Here is an 11,912-nt window from a genome sequence, read left to right as displayed (position 1 = left end):
CTCCCAGCCCCCTCCCCCGCCCGATTCTTTCCAACCCCAGGCGAAGGTGCTGGAACGCAGGACCCTCACCGTGGAGCAAATCCGTGAGCTGGGACCTTCCCCGGCCTCCGCACCCCGGCCGCCCGCTCTCCCCTCCCCTCCGCATTCCTGGAGAATAGACGGAAGATTGATTGGATGAATTTTCGGCAGCTATTTGCTGAACCCGCAGCCGCAGCTTGGTTTAATTAGGGAATCAGAGCGCTTCTTTTATGTAGGTCACATCAGGTTCTGATTCCAGATCTCATATAGCTAGAGCCTTCCTAAAAAGCCCAGAAAAACACGTACAATTAGAAATTTTATTATTATTATTTTTTTTAATTCGCACTAGAATGGCTTAACTCGGACTCTCCCCTCTCCAAAATAAGAGTGGTATTCTAGCTTAATTCGACCCCACTCCTGTGGTCTGAAACACATGTGTGCAGAACACAGAAAATTATTAGCAGGCATGAGGGGTAGTTTCTCGCTTTCTTGGTGTTTTTGCCCTGGAAAGACTCCACAAGTTGCCTTCCATGGAATCTAGCAGCGAAGAACCTACCGAGGAGAACGTAAACGCTGTCGTCCATCAGTTTGTTAAGCTGTGAGATGTAATTAGAAATAAACTCGCGGTAGGAAGGGAGATGGCGGATGCGGCATTGCAGTGCCGCGGCTCCAAAGTACTGGAGCCCCAAACTAAATGTTTGCAGTCACAGGTGGGGCCCAAGGAAACCTTGTCTAAAGATTTCGTAATGCACAAAGAATTCTCCTTTGCAAGGAGTCAGGGGGAAGGAAGTTTGAGGAGTGAACTCGGAATCTTCTGTGGCCTTGGGGAGGTGGCGGGGTGGGGTGGGGGTGGGGAAGAGGGCGGAGGGGAGTGAATCCTCTTTTTCAGCAATTTGTTCAAATGATGCATGGTTTGGGTTTAACTTTTTTCAGGTACTATGTTTTATGTTTACTTTTGCACTTGAAATGTGATCAGTCAAACATAAATATGAAATAGTCGGACATTTAAGAACGGGGCCAGGCACTCTGAGCACTCTAAACTCCAGAAGAAAACACAGCCATGTTTTCATAATATACTTGAATGCAGGAAATGCATGCTTAATGGACTAGGGTGACTTCATGTAATCTGCCACCCACAGATAATTAAGCTACTCAGTGAGTGCCGGGCAAACAAGTGAGTGTTAGAGGCTCTCTGGAGTGTGAGGCAGTGTCCTGTTTACATTTCCTGGATGGTTCAACGAAGAGCTGTGGGAACCACTAAAAATGAAATATGAGGAGGCCGTTGCAAGATGTGGACCTCTCAAAACGTTAAGACGGGCTATTAGCCCTCAAAGGCTGCAGGTCTAATCAACTTCAAATTGTGAAAAACAGCTGGAGGGAGGCCTGTCTGTCAATGCAGGGGGTGTCTGGGAGGTCGGTTGGAGGAGCTCACAGACTCTTAGGCTCATCATTTCCAGAATGAAAAGGGAACCACAGCTGTCTGTTCTGATATGTTTGATTAAACTGCTAAAATGGGGGTCAGAGAGAGCGGTGAGGGGTGTCAGCTGGGGCTGGGAGCCAACAGTGTGTGTGCATATATTGACTCTCCAAACTTCTTCCTGTGCGCAGGGAGTAGCACAGTAATGGAACTTGCCACGGGATCTCTGGCATGCTGGTCGTTGTTGGAACCACATCATCGAAACTGCTTGTCTTGGGATATTTTATTCTTGTTCGCCTTGTCTGGGACTTCTCCCCTCTGTGAATACCAGCCAAGAAGGGTAAAATGAATTCATCATGGTTGTAAACTTCCCAGGGCAGAAACTTTGCTTTTGCGTTTTGGGAGAGAACTTCTCAGTGGCGGACGAGATGCCTTGGTAATGAGCCCATAGAAAAGGTGACGTTTACCTACCACCAAATCAAATATAAGTGCCCAAAGTCAGGCTGCCATCTTAAATCCTTTGAGAAAAGCCACAGGCAATAGCTTCGGAGCCACCCCCACGTGTTGCTAGAATTGTTCTGCTGCGTATAATGTTTTGTATTTTTGTGACAGCCTGAGTGAAACCACAGACCCTTGCCCATTATTAGCACTGATGGTAACCTAGTGCATCTGGAAGGAGCAAAAGCCGCAGTGTGTTTTATAGAGCAGCAATGCCCCCTCCTGTCAGCTTTGCTGGGGTGAAGAGTCATTGCTACAGTGAGTGCAAAAGAACTTCACACTCTCACCCCATCACCATTTCCCGGCCTCTACACATCACACATGCCAGCAGAGATGAAGGTCCTGCAAACTTGGCTTTCTATAGTCTGTAAAAAAAAAATCAAATTTAATATTCATGGTTATTACCTTTCTTCTTACACAATGAGGTCCAATTATCTCTACGGCTGTGGAGGTAGGCAACATGCTCCATAAGGACCACATGAGTTGTCTAAACAGATTTTGTTCCAACACTAGAACCTTGATGGAAATGGTCAAATGTGTCTGCATATCTACCTATCTTTACAAACTCCACTGGTCTCTTATAGTAGTATGAAGACCACACAATCATTTATAAAACAAATACGGTGGGCCATGTCTTCGTGTTCCAGTAACTTCTCAAGAAGGAACTGATAAGACCCTTGGCTAGAACTAGTCAAAGGACCAAGCGTCTCCCTCTGACTTGGTCTGTATCTCCTTGCCTTACAAGGCTTGCCTCGCTTCCCTGGCTCACTTGTGGCGTTCATGCAAGAGTTCTTTCTTGGGCAAAGCTTTGAAGCACCTTGCAGAAGACTTTCAGAACTGCTCAGTGAGTCTGTTTCAGGTGGGTTCAGTCACCATATTTGGAAGTCTACAATGTTTCTAATGTGTTCCGAAACTAGCTAAAGCTCTTTTTGTATGAATGGAAGTATGGCAACTCCTAAGCTCTTACTGGAGTGTGTGCATGGGTGTGGACTTACCTTTGGGTGGTGTGTGTGTGTGTGTGTGTGTGTGTGTGTGTGTGTGTGTGTGTGGTGTTCTTTTCTCTGATTTCTCAGTATGAAAACAAGTGCAAGGACATCACCCTACCACTTGGACCACATCTCCCATTCTCTGTGGGAAAGTCGGTTGTGTGTTACTACAAAGAATTTACAAGCAGTAGCTCGGGATTTGGAAATCAGAGGCAAATTCTGAAAGTATTTCTTTCCAGTCATACAGAGAGAATGTGTGTGGAAACTCTGCATGAGGATAGTGATTTCTCAAGTAGACACCTGTGTCTTTAATTGTGTTCATGATAACAATGACCAGATTGAACCTGATAAGACCTGTGCAGTGAGTTAATAGGTTTAGAGGTTGTCTTCAATGAAGTTAAAGTCTTATTTTAGATAGGCTTTCTACTGCTTGATAAAACACCACACAGTGTAACAACTCTCAGGTCACGCGTCAACATCCAGAGAAGTCAGAGCAAGAACTCAAGGCAGGAACCCAGAGGCAGGAACTTAAGCGGAAGCTTTGGGGGAGGGCTGCTTACTGGCTTGCTCCTTGTGGCTTGCTCAGCATGCCTTCTTACAGCACCCAGGACCACCATCCCATGGGTGGCACTGCCCACAGTGAGCTGGGATCTTTCACATCTAAATCACCCATCAAGAAAATGAGCCGCTGACTTCCAAATGCACAAGGCTCCAAATCACTGCTGGGGAGAAAAGCACCTTCAAATATCTCCTCAAGTGTATTCGAATGTGCTGTGCGTGGAGGTCAGAGCGTGGGACATGAACACACTTCATAGTTTCTGTTCATACTCTACTTGGGGACTCCTACAATAAGAGTCAATCTTAGTGTCTGTCGTCAGGTAGAGAAGGGTCACGCTGATATGGAAGCAGGTGGAAAGTGAAAAACTATGAAAACCCAGTCTTCCAAGATTTCCTCTTTATTGCATACTCGCTGAGATGACTACAGCCTAAGCATGGAACAGTAAAAGTGCTCTTTTGACCTGTTTCCACCACTAATACTTCCTGGGGGAGCAGAGCCTGGGGAGAAAGGCTTTTACTCTGGAAATGCATGTGTTCCGAGCCCACTGATGAGTCTTTTGCATGTCCAGCTGGCTAGGGGATCCTTGGAAAAGACATCAGTCCTGTCAAATGTTCCCTCTGGGTCTTCCAACTAGTGCTCTATCACAAACAATGACCTACTCTTTTCTTTAGCTTCCGGGCACAGATCTTACTAAGATGCTTGGGAACTGAACCTCTGCCCAGAAAGTCACAGATTTTGAATGACACATGATGAGGCTGACCCTAAAGTTGAATTTGTAAGTGAACAAGGTCAATCAATATTTAAACACCGTCCCTTACTTTAGAAGAACGCTGCTTTTAGAAGAGAGAATCCTCTAGCCTGAGCTATTTTTATAGTGTTCCCCAAGGCAGAAGTTAAACAAGGAGTTTCCCTGTCCTGTGACCAGTATGCTGGGATAGCACTCAAGCAACCATGTGTTGAACACTTGAGGCACAAGTGACATGTGGCATTTTTGATACGACTGGAGTGCACAGGTAAGCCGTGTTGAGCACAGGCACAAATTAAGTAAGTGATGTTTTGATATGAATGGAGTGCACAGGTAAGTACATCTGTGGCCTCATAGTCAAAGATCTTCATCGCCAGTTTACCATAGGAAAGCTCTATACAAGGTGAGGCAGGAGGCCACTGAAGAGGAGACTAGAATTCCAACACAAATGATACAGCTATGCTCAAAGGAGTTGGTCCTGTTCAAGGGAAGCAAAAATACAACAAACCAACACATGTTGTTTCTGAGAAAGTTGCTTTTCAAAAACTGCCTATGCTTGAGTATATTACCTTCTCCTTGTGCACATTTGAAAGTTTAAAATAAAGGCTAGCAAATAGTAAAAGGTGCAAAAGTGATAAAAAATAATAATAATTTCAGTGTGATTGTTGAGTGCTGGGTAATGAGTAGGGAGTTTTCCAAATGGCCGCATGCCTATTCTCAGAGTTCTCCGATGAGGTAGGCGTTATAGATCAGACCCAGAGGCACAAGGTAGGAAACCTTGGACTTGAACGTGTGTGTCTGAGGGCAGAGTCCAAAGGCTTATCAAACAAGAAAATGCCCACAGACTTGAGCATAGGCCAATCTGACAGAGGTATTTTCTCAGTTGTGTTTCTCACATCCCACATGTCCCCCGCTTGTGTCAATTAGATAGCAACAAAACGCCATTTTTCCGCACTCTTTCTGTGTATTTTTCTTGTCATCTCAGTGCAAGAAACCTGGAACTTCTGTGATTATAATAAATCAAAGTCATAAGTAAATTCAAGTTGTCCACCTCTACAGGCAACTCCCATACAGGTGGAATGCCACTCCCCACTCATTAAATGTAGAGCACATGTAGCTCTTTCCTTCCTTAAAGCACAGAATGGAAAGGAGTGAAGAGTAACTGGGCCATGGAGAGTCCTGGGAAGTGTTTCCTCAACCCATCGATCCAGCTTCACATGGACAGTGCCCAAGTCCATTGGAAACAAACGTTCTTGTGTGGTGTTTGATGATAGTGATGACTGACCTCAGTCTCCGCTGAAACTGTTTTCATTGTCCCTGTCTAATAATGAATAAAACACAAGCCAAATCCAAACTGAGGGATGTTCTACAAAGTACTCCTTAGAACTATTGTTTAAAAAAAAAAAAAAGAAAAGGAGAATCTGAGAAATTATCCTAGACAAAAGGATCCTAAAGAGATGTGATGACATAATGACTGATTTGTTACCATAAGAGCAAAGAGGACATTATATATATGTGTGTGTGTGTGTGTGTGTGTGTGTGTGTATGAGTAAAAACACAACATTAGTGACTGAGACTGTGTCAATACCGGTTCATTAGTTACGAGAAATGTGCCACAATGATAAATAATCTTTTTAAATAAATTGAACTGGTCTAAGAAAGCCAAATATGTTATACAACCTTCATTTATGATTCCTAGATCTTATACAGATTCATAAGCATTGTGCATGTACATATGACATGAAGACAGAAATATAACTATCTAGAGAAATGGGAGACTGGGGTAGGGAGGGGAAAGAAAGAAGGTATAAGGAGAATATGTCCAATGTATATTTGTCTAAAAATGTCCATATGACAACACAGTTCTATGGACAATGAATACACATAATGAAACTTTCACAAACTTTTATTTTATTATGTGTAATTAATATATATATATATGTATATATATATATATATATATATATATATATATATATATGAGTATTTTCTCTGCATGTATGGCTGTGTACCCACATGTGTGCCTGATGACCATGGAGGCCAGAAGAAGGCACTGGATCTCCTGAAACTGGAGTTACAGATGGTTGTGAGCTATCATATGAGTTCTGGTAATCAAACCCTGGCACTGTGGAAGAGCAATTGGTACTCTTAACCACTGAGCCATCTCTCCAGTCTCCCGCAATGAAATCTTTACAAAAGATTAAAAATCTAATAATAGAGAAAACTGGGTATGGGATTGGAGACACATGAGAACTCTCTCTGCTGTCTTTGCAATATTTACTTTGGAAACATCTAAACCTTGCTTTAGAAACATCTAAACCATTCTAAAGAGTTTCCTTTTCTTAATTAAAGTATGGGGTGGGGGAAAACAGAAATACATTGACAAACATCTATTGATTTTGGTTCCTCTGTAGTAATACATTTGTTTAGTTTATTTCCCAAATATGATAATTTCATTAGGCTCTGAGGAGAAAAAATGCATTACTCATTCATTGTTTGAAAAAGCAAATATTTACTAGCAGGAGCAATAATACCTAACCTTTATCAAATGTTTATTATTGCCGGAAAACATGCTTGGGGTTTGACACTATCTTGTCAGTGCTTACAACATCATGAGCCATTATTAACACTGCTTGTCAATACTGTCTTTAATTTATAGATGGAGAAACTGAGGCTTAGAGGGCAGCTGAGTACCTTGCCAATGGTCATTTTCAAAGCCGAGGTCTGACTACAAACAGCCTATCTGTCCTCTTTAAGCTTTTACTTATCTTTACTTTTTGGAGACTGAAACCAGGGCCCTGTGAAGGCTGAGCACAAGCTTTGCCACAGACTCCCCCTAAACCCCCATGCTGTTAGATTTCTTATCTGGCAAGAATAGGGTTCAGCTTCATAGAACCAAACTGGAAGTACAATGATTACATTGAGAATTTTTATTTTTCTCATGTAAAAATATGGGAGCTTGTAGGGTCCATCTAGGATGTGTATGATACCTTTGGTTCAGCATTGCAGAGTTTTCAGTCCATAGTCTTTGGTCTGTTGATTATGGTCTTGGAGAGAGTCCGGACTGGATGTCACAGCAACAGGAGATTCTTAACGATGGGGAACCAGACAGAAGGAACTGACTTGGAGCAGATAGACATTTCAACGGCATTCTTTCAGTGAACTATTCCCTCCAACTAGACTCCTCCTCCCAAAGTTTCCCCCACCTTCCTTGCAGCCCCAGGTGCAAGTTGATGAGTAGACGCCACATGAACCTGTGGAATGAAGACATTTCATCTTCAAACTGTAATCAGGAAACAACTGAAGACATCGGTGCTCCTATTTCTTCAGCTGAGCAAATGGTCCCACCCTTTACAGCTCATTCCTATCGCGCGTGTGTTCCAGGATGGACGAAGAGAACTGAAGAGACGTGGGACGCAGAGAACTGAAGAGACGTGGGACGCCACATCTGCCGGAGCTTCCCCTGGATGCCCAGCCATCTCCTGCTGTTGGCGTTTCTGTCAGAACACTGTCATCCTGAGAGGAGAGCAACGCAGAGATTGAGTTCCGTGTTTCTTTTCACTTAAACATCCACACATGGCTTCCCAAAGTGAAACAGGACTCCATGAGCAAGGGAGAAAATGGTGGCTAGCTTTAAGAGGACTCAGAAATTGTGCGTTTTGGAGTCGTGAAAGGATGGATGTTGAATAACCACTGGAATGTCTGCATGGTCCTTAAAGCTGTGGGATTACAGGGACAGAAAGGCACCGTCGACAGTCTGTGACCTTAAATCACAGTTAATCAGCCAGGACCATGTCACAGGCTGTAGTGATCCCTACACGGAGAAAAGAATGTCACTGACACCCAGCAGGGGAGGAGCAGAGAGTCTTCCCGGAAGAAAGGGTACCTGATCTTTGGCAGGAAGGGATGTATTAGAGGCTGCAGGACAAGGGCATTCATTTCAGGTGTTGAAGTGAAAATGTGTGGTGTAGCTTAGCAACTGAAAGCAACCTGGTGCTGAGGAGGCTCAGGACTTGTCTTCCTTCTCTCCTCTTACTTATGCCATCCTCTCTCACTGCTCCTCCATTGTCAGGTCTGGGGACAACTGTCTGGCCACCAGAGAAGCCCTCCTGTTGTCTCCAGCTTATCTCATTCCTCTGGAAACAGTTTACTAATCAGGAAGCATCGTGGTGTGCAGAAACGGCAGCCATTTCATCTGTTTAATTTTAGAGCTACCTGTTTCCTTCTGGGTATAATTTCACAAAGGAATTTCAGAGATTTAACCTTGGGATAGCCTTCTGCATTCTCTTAATCTCGTATTTCTTTTATTTCATGATAAAATTATTTTGCGACTTTATTGATCTAGAACAAGAATGCTAGAGTAAGAATAGTATCTAATATGTGTCTATGTTCCCCCTCTTTTTCTTCTTTTTTTCTGTACAGAGTTTCTCCATGAAGTTCTGGCTGTCCTAGAATTCACTCTCCAGACCAGGCTGGCTTCAAACTCAGAGATGCACCCGCCTCTGCCTCATGAGTGCTGGGATTAAAGGCGTGTGCCCTTACACCAGGCTTCAAATTTTTTATAAGATGAGCCATGGTAGATGAATAAAATTCATTGCCATTGAATGTCTATGTAATAAAAACTAGGATGTGGGGGCCCACAGGGACTTCATAGTGTGCCCTTACTCAAGGTCAGAAAGTCTGAGCTTGCTTTACCCAGCAGAGCTGCATAATAGGATGATTTGGCCAAAGGCAAGGGTGCCAGGTGTTTTGAAGGATCTATACTCGGTTGTACATTGTGGTTTGATCTTGAAAGGGGGAGGTCGTTTGCCTCTCCCCTAGCTAGCATATAAAAAGCTCATTAGAAATAAACTGGAAGTGACTGGGTATTGACCCAGGGCCTTCCTGAAGCTATCCTGTGTCTCTGTCTTTCTCGTCGTCTCCGGTTCTATTTCTATCTGATTCTTCCTCATTCCTTTCTCCTCCCTCCAAGAACCCTTTCACAGGTCAGAGCTGGACTCCTACACTGGGGGCCTATGAACACGAATCAAACGGAACCATTTTTATTGTGAAAGCAATTAGGAAGTCTATTTCTACCATTATTTAAGGCCATTCTGGTTATACTTCTTGGTGGATCAGTTGAGGTTTCTGCTGTTGATTACCGTGATGCATGGCGTGTGATTTTGTGATTCCTGTTTCTACATGATTGCAGAGAGATGTTTATGTATACAGTTCCTCTGCCTGCTGAGACCCCATCAACAGCAAAGAAAAACTGTAATAAGAAAAATAAATTCATTTTGTACAAATTTTGAAACAACTGAATGGGATCCATAGACAGTTATTCTCATAGGCTACTCCTCGCTTGGAGGGGCATAGCGAGCCTCCCAATAGCTTTATTCTTTATTTATGATGCACTTTCTGCTTTTGCCTCATGCTGTGGCACAGCCAGTAATCTTGTTTTGCAATGCAATATGACCAGGAGCCCTGGGACCTGATCCCCAATGCAATGCTTCTCAGAGTGGAGCCCGAGAAGTCCTGTGGGGCTCTGCAAGAATGCAAAGTTCTGAAAGCTGAAAATGTTATCTGGGGGGGGGGGGGGGGGGGGGGGTAGAGGAGACCAGGAGGGATGGTGAGTAGCGGGGAGAGGAGGCTAAAAGTTATTTCCTGATATCAGGAAACATGCAACACTCCAGGGGATGATCCGCATGTGAACAGCATTGTTTAAGTGGTGGGTGTAAAAATGAGACACATGGACAAGCCATTAAAACTGTAGTTTCATTCAATGGAAATCTTCGTATAAGGCCACAAAGGTATCGTGAGTACCTCTTGGGAACTTGGTTGGGCATTTTAGGGCTTGTTTGGATATGGAAAGAGAAGGGAGGCCAGTGGTGGGGGCTGGTGATGGGGGGAGACCAGCAGGAAGAGGGCAGGGGCTCAGGGAGAATGGGAAAGGCAAGAGGAGGTACCCCAGGTCTGTGCTGGCTACTTTTTTCTTTATGTCAGTTTGACACAAGGTAGAGTCATCTGAGAGGAGGGAGCCTCAGTTGATAAAGTGCCTCCATAAGATCCTGCTGTAGGCAAAACCTGTGGGGCATTTTCTTAACTAGTGATTGATGTGGGAGGGCCCAGTCCACTCTAGACAGTGCCATCCCTGGGCTGGTGGTCCTGGGTGGTATAAGAAAGCAGGCTGAGCAAGCCATGAGGAGCAAGCCAGTCAGCAGCCTCTCTCCTGCCCTATTTGAGTTCCTTCCTGACTGCTTTTGATGATGAACTCTTTTATGAAGTGTGAGCAAAATTAAACCCCCACGTATTTTATTTTTTTTGTCATGGTGTTTCAGCACAGCAGTAGACCCCTAATTAAGACCAACAAATCGCATGTTTGGATGTGATGAAGCATATCACAACATATAAATTCCTAAAAAAAGGAATTCAATTTTTAAAAGGATTTCTTTAAAAAAAAAAAACAACCAACAATAACAACAACAAAAGAACATTCTCTTGTGGTTATTATGGGAAGGAATCTACACAGTCAGTGACAGGGTAGCAGATTTTCTCTGCCATTTGATGACTCAGCCCTTGGTGGGGTATTTTGATGGCTGCCCGGACATCAGCGAGCTCTGTTTGAATCCCCCGCCCTCACCTCCCCCCCACCATGGTGTCTGTCTGCTGGGTCAGACTGAAATGGTTTCTTCCTTGCTTTATTTATACTGAAATGTACAGGAATTAATAGCTCCTCCAGTTCTTGTCTCTCTCTATATATCTCCTTTGTTTATGGACCTCATGCTAACTGAATTTCACCCCCTCATGTACACACATATGCATGGCCACACACACACACACACACACACACACACACACACACACACACACACACAGTGATATACATAAAACAAATATTCACATGCAATTGTTCTTTTTTTGTGTTTGTAATTGTTCTTTGGGTCTTTTTTAGTGTAGAATGTAGTGTTATATGTTATATATTTTCCTTCAGTTGGAATTATAATAAGATAGATACAATGTCTTGATAAACCAGCTTGCCTTCATCTTAAGCTTGAAAGACATCTGAGGCTTTAAAGACACGCTAGGCTCACTAGGCTTATGATTAAAGCTCTGTTTCTCAAGGATTGGGCTATGCCCCACCTGTAGCCTTATCTACAAATGGTTTTGTACTACCTGTTCCAGGAAAGGCAACCATGCCATCATTTCAAAAAGATGTTATAACCATCTTGCAGCCCTACCTTTGTTTTAAAAGGTTTTTAAGACTCTCTTATGATTACCTGGCAATCATGTCTTTGTTTCAGGAGGTTGTTATGACTAACTTGTTATGCTTATGTTCTGCTCCTGTAACCTCACCTCTTTTACCTACCAAATCCCCCATTTGTAAACCTACTACCCCTAAAAAAAACCTTGTCTTTCTATATCCAATGCTGAGCTCTTGACCCTTGTTTTTAGGGAGAGATAGCCCATGTATATATATTTTAAAAAGGCTTTAATCAATTGCTTACTTTAATTAATTTGGCTCTGATGATTTAGGTCTGTGGTCTTTCTCCTCACATCTTTGGGATTAACAGTCTCTACTTGAATATATCAGTATTTAACAATTACTGGGACACTAGTTTCTAGTTTTAACCAGCATGTCAGTTTAGTGAATGATAAGCAATGGAAAAAAAATCATTTCACACGTAAAGGGGAACGTTTCAATGACTAGAG

The 11,912-nt window shown here is 43.3% G+C and overlaps 1 long non-coding RNA gene across 1 annotated transcript; it reads left to right on the top strand.

The window, feature by feature from the left end:
* Nucleotides 1-305: 305 nt before the first annotated feature.
* Nucleotides 306-6,962, top strand: LOC118571209. Its single transcript, XR_004943300.1, has 3 exons — nt 306-728; nt 1,627-2,792; nt 6,883-6,962. It is a non-coding gene; the product is annotated as an uncharacterized LOC118571209 (long non-coding RNA).
* The last annotated feature ends 4,950 nt before the right edge of the window (nt 6,963-11,912 follow it).

This window comes from Onychomys torridus, chromosome 20, assembly GCF_903995425.1.
Source record: "Onychomys torridus chromosome 20, mOncTor1.1, whole genome shotgun sequence".
In the NCBI taxonomy this organism is placed as follows: domain Eukaryota; kingdom Metazoa; phylum Chordata; class Mammalia; order Rodentia; family Cricetidae; genus Onychomys; species Onychomys torridus.
Note: the sequence above shows the minus strand (reverse complement) of the source record. Positions and strands in the feature narration are given on the sequence as shown.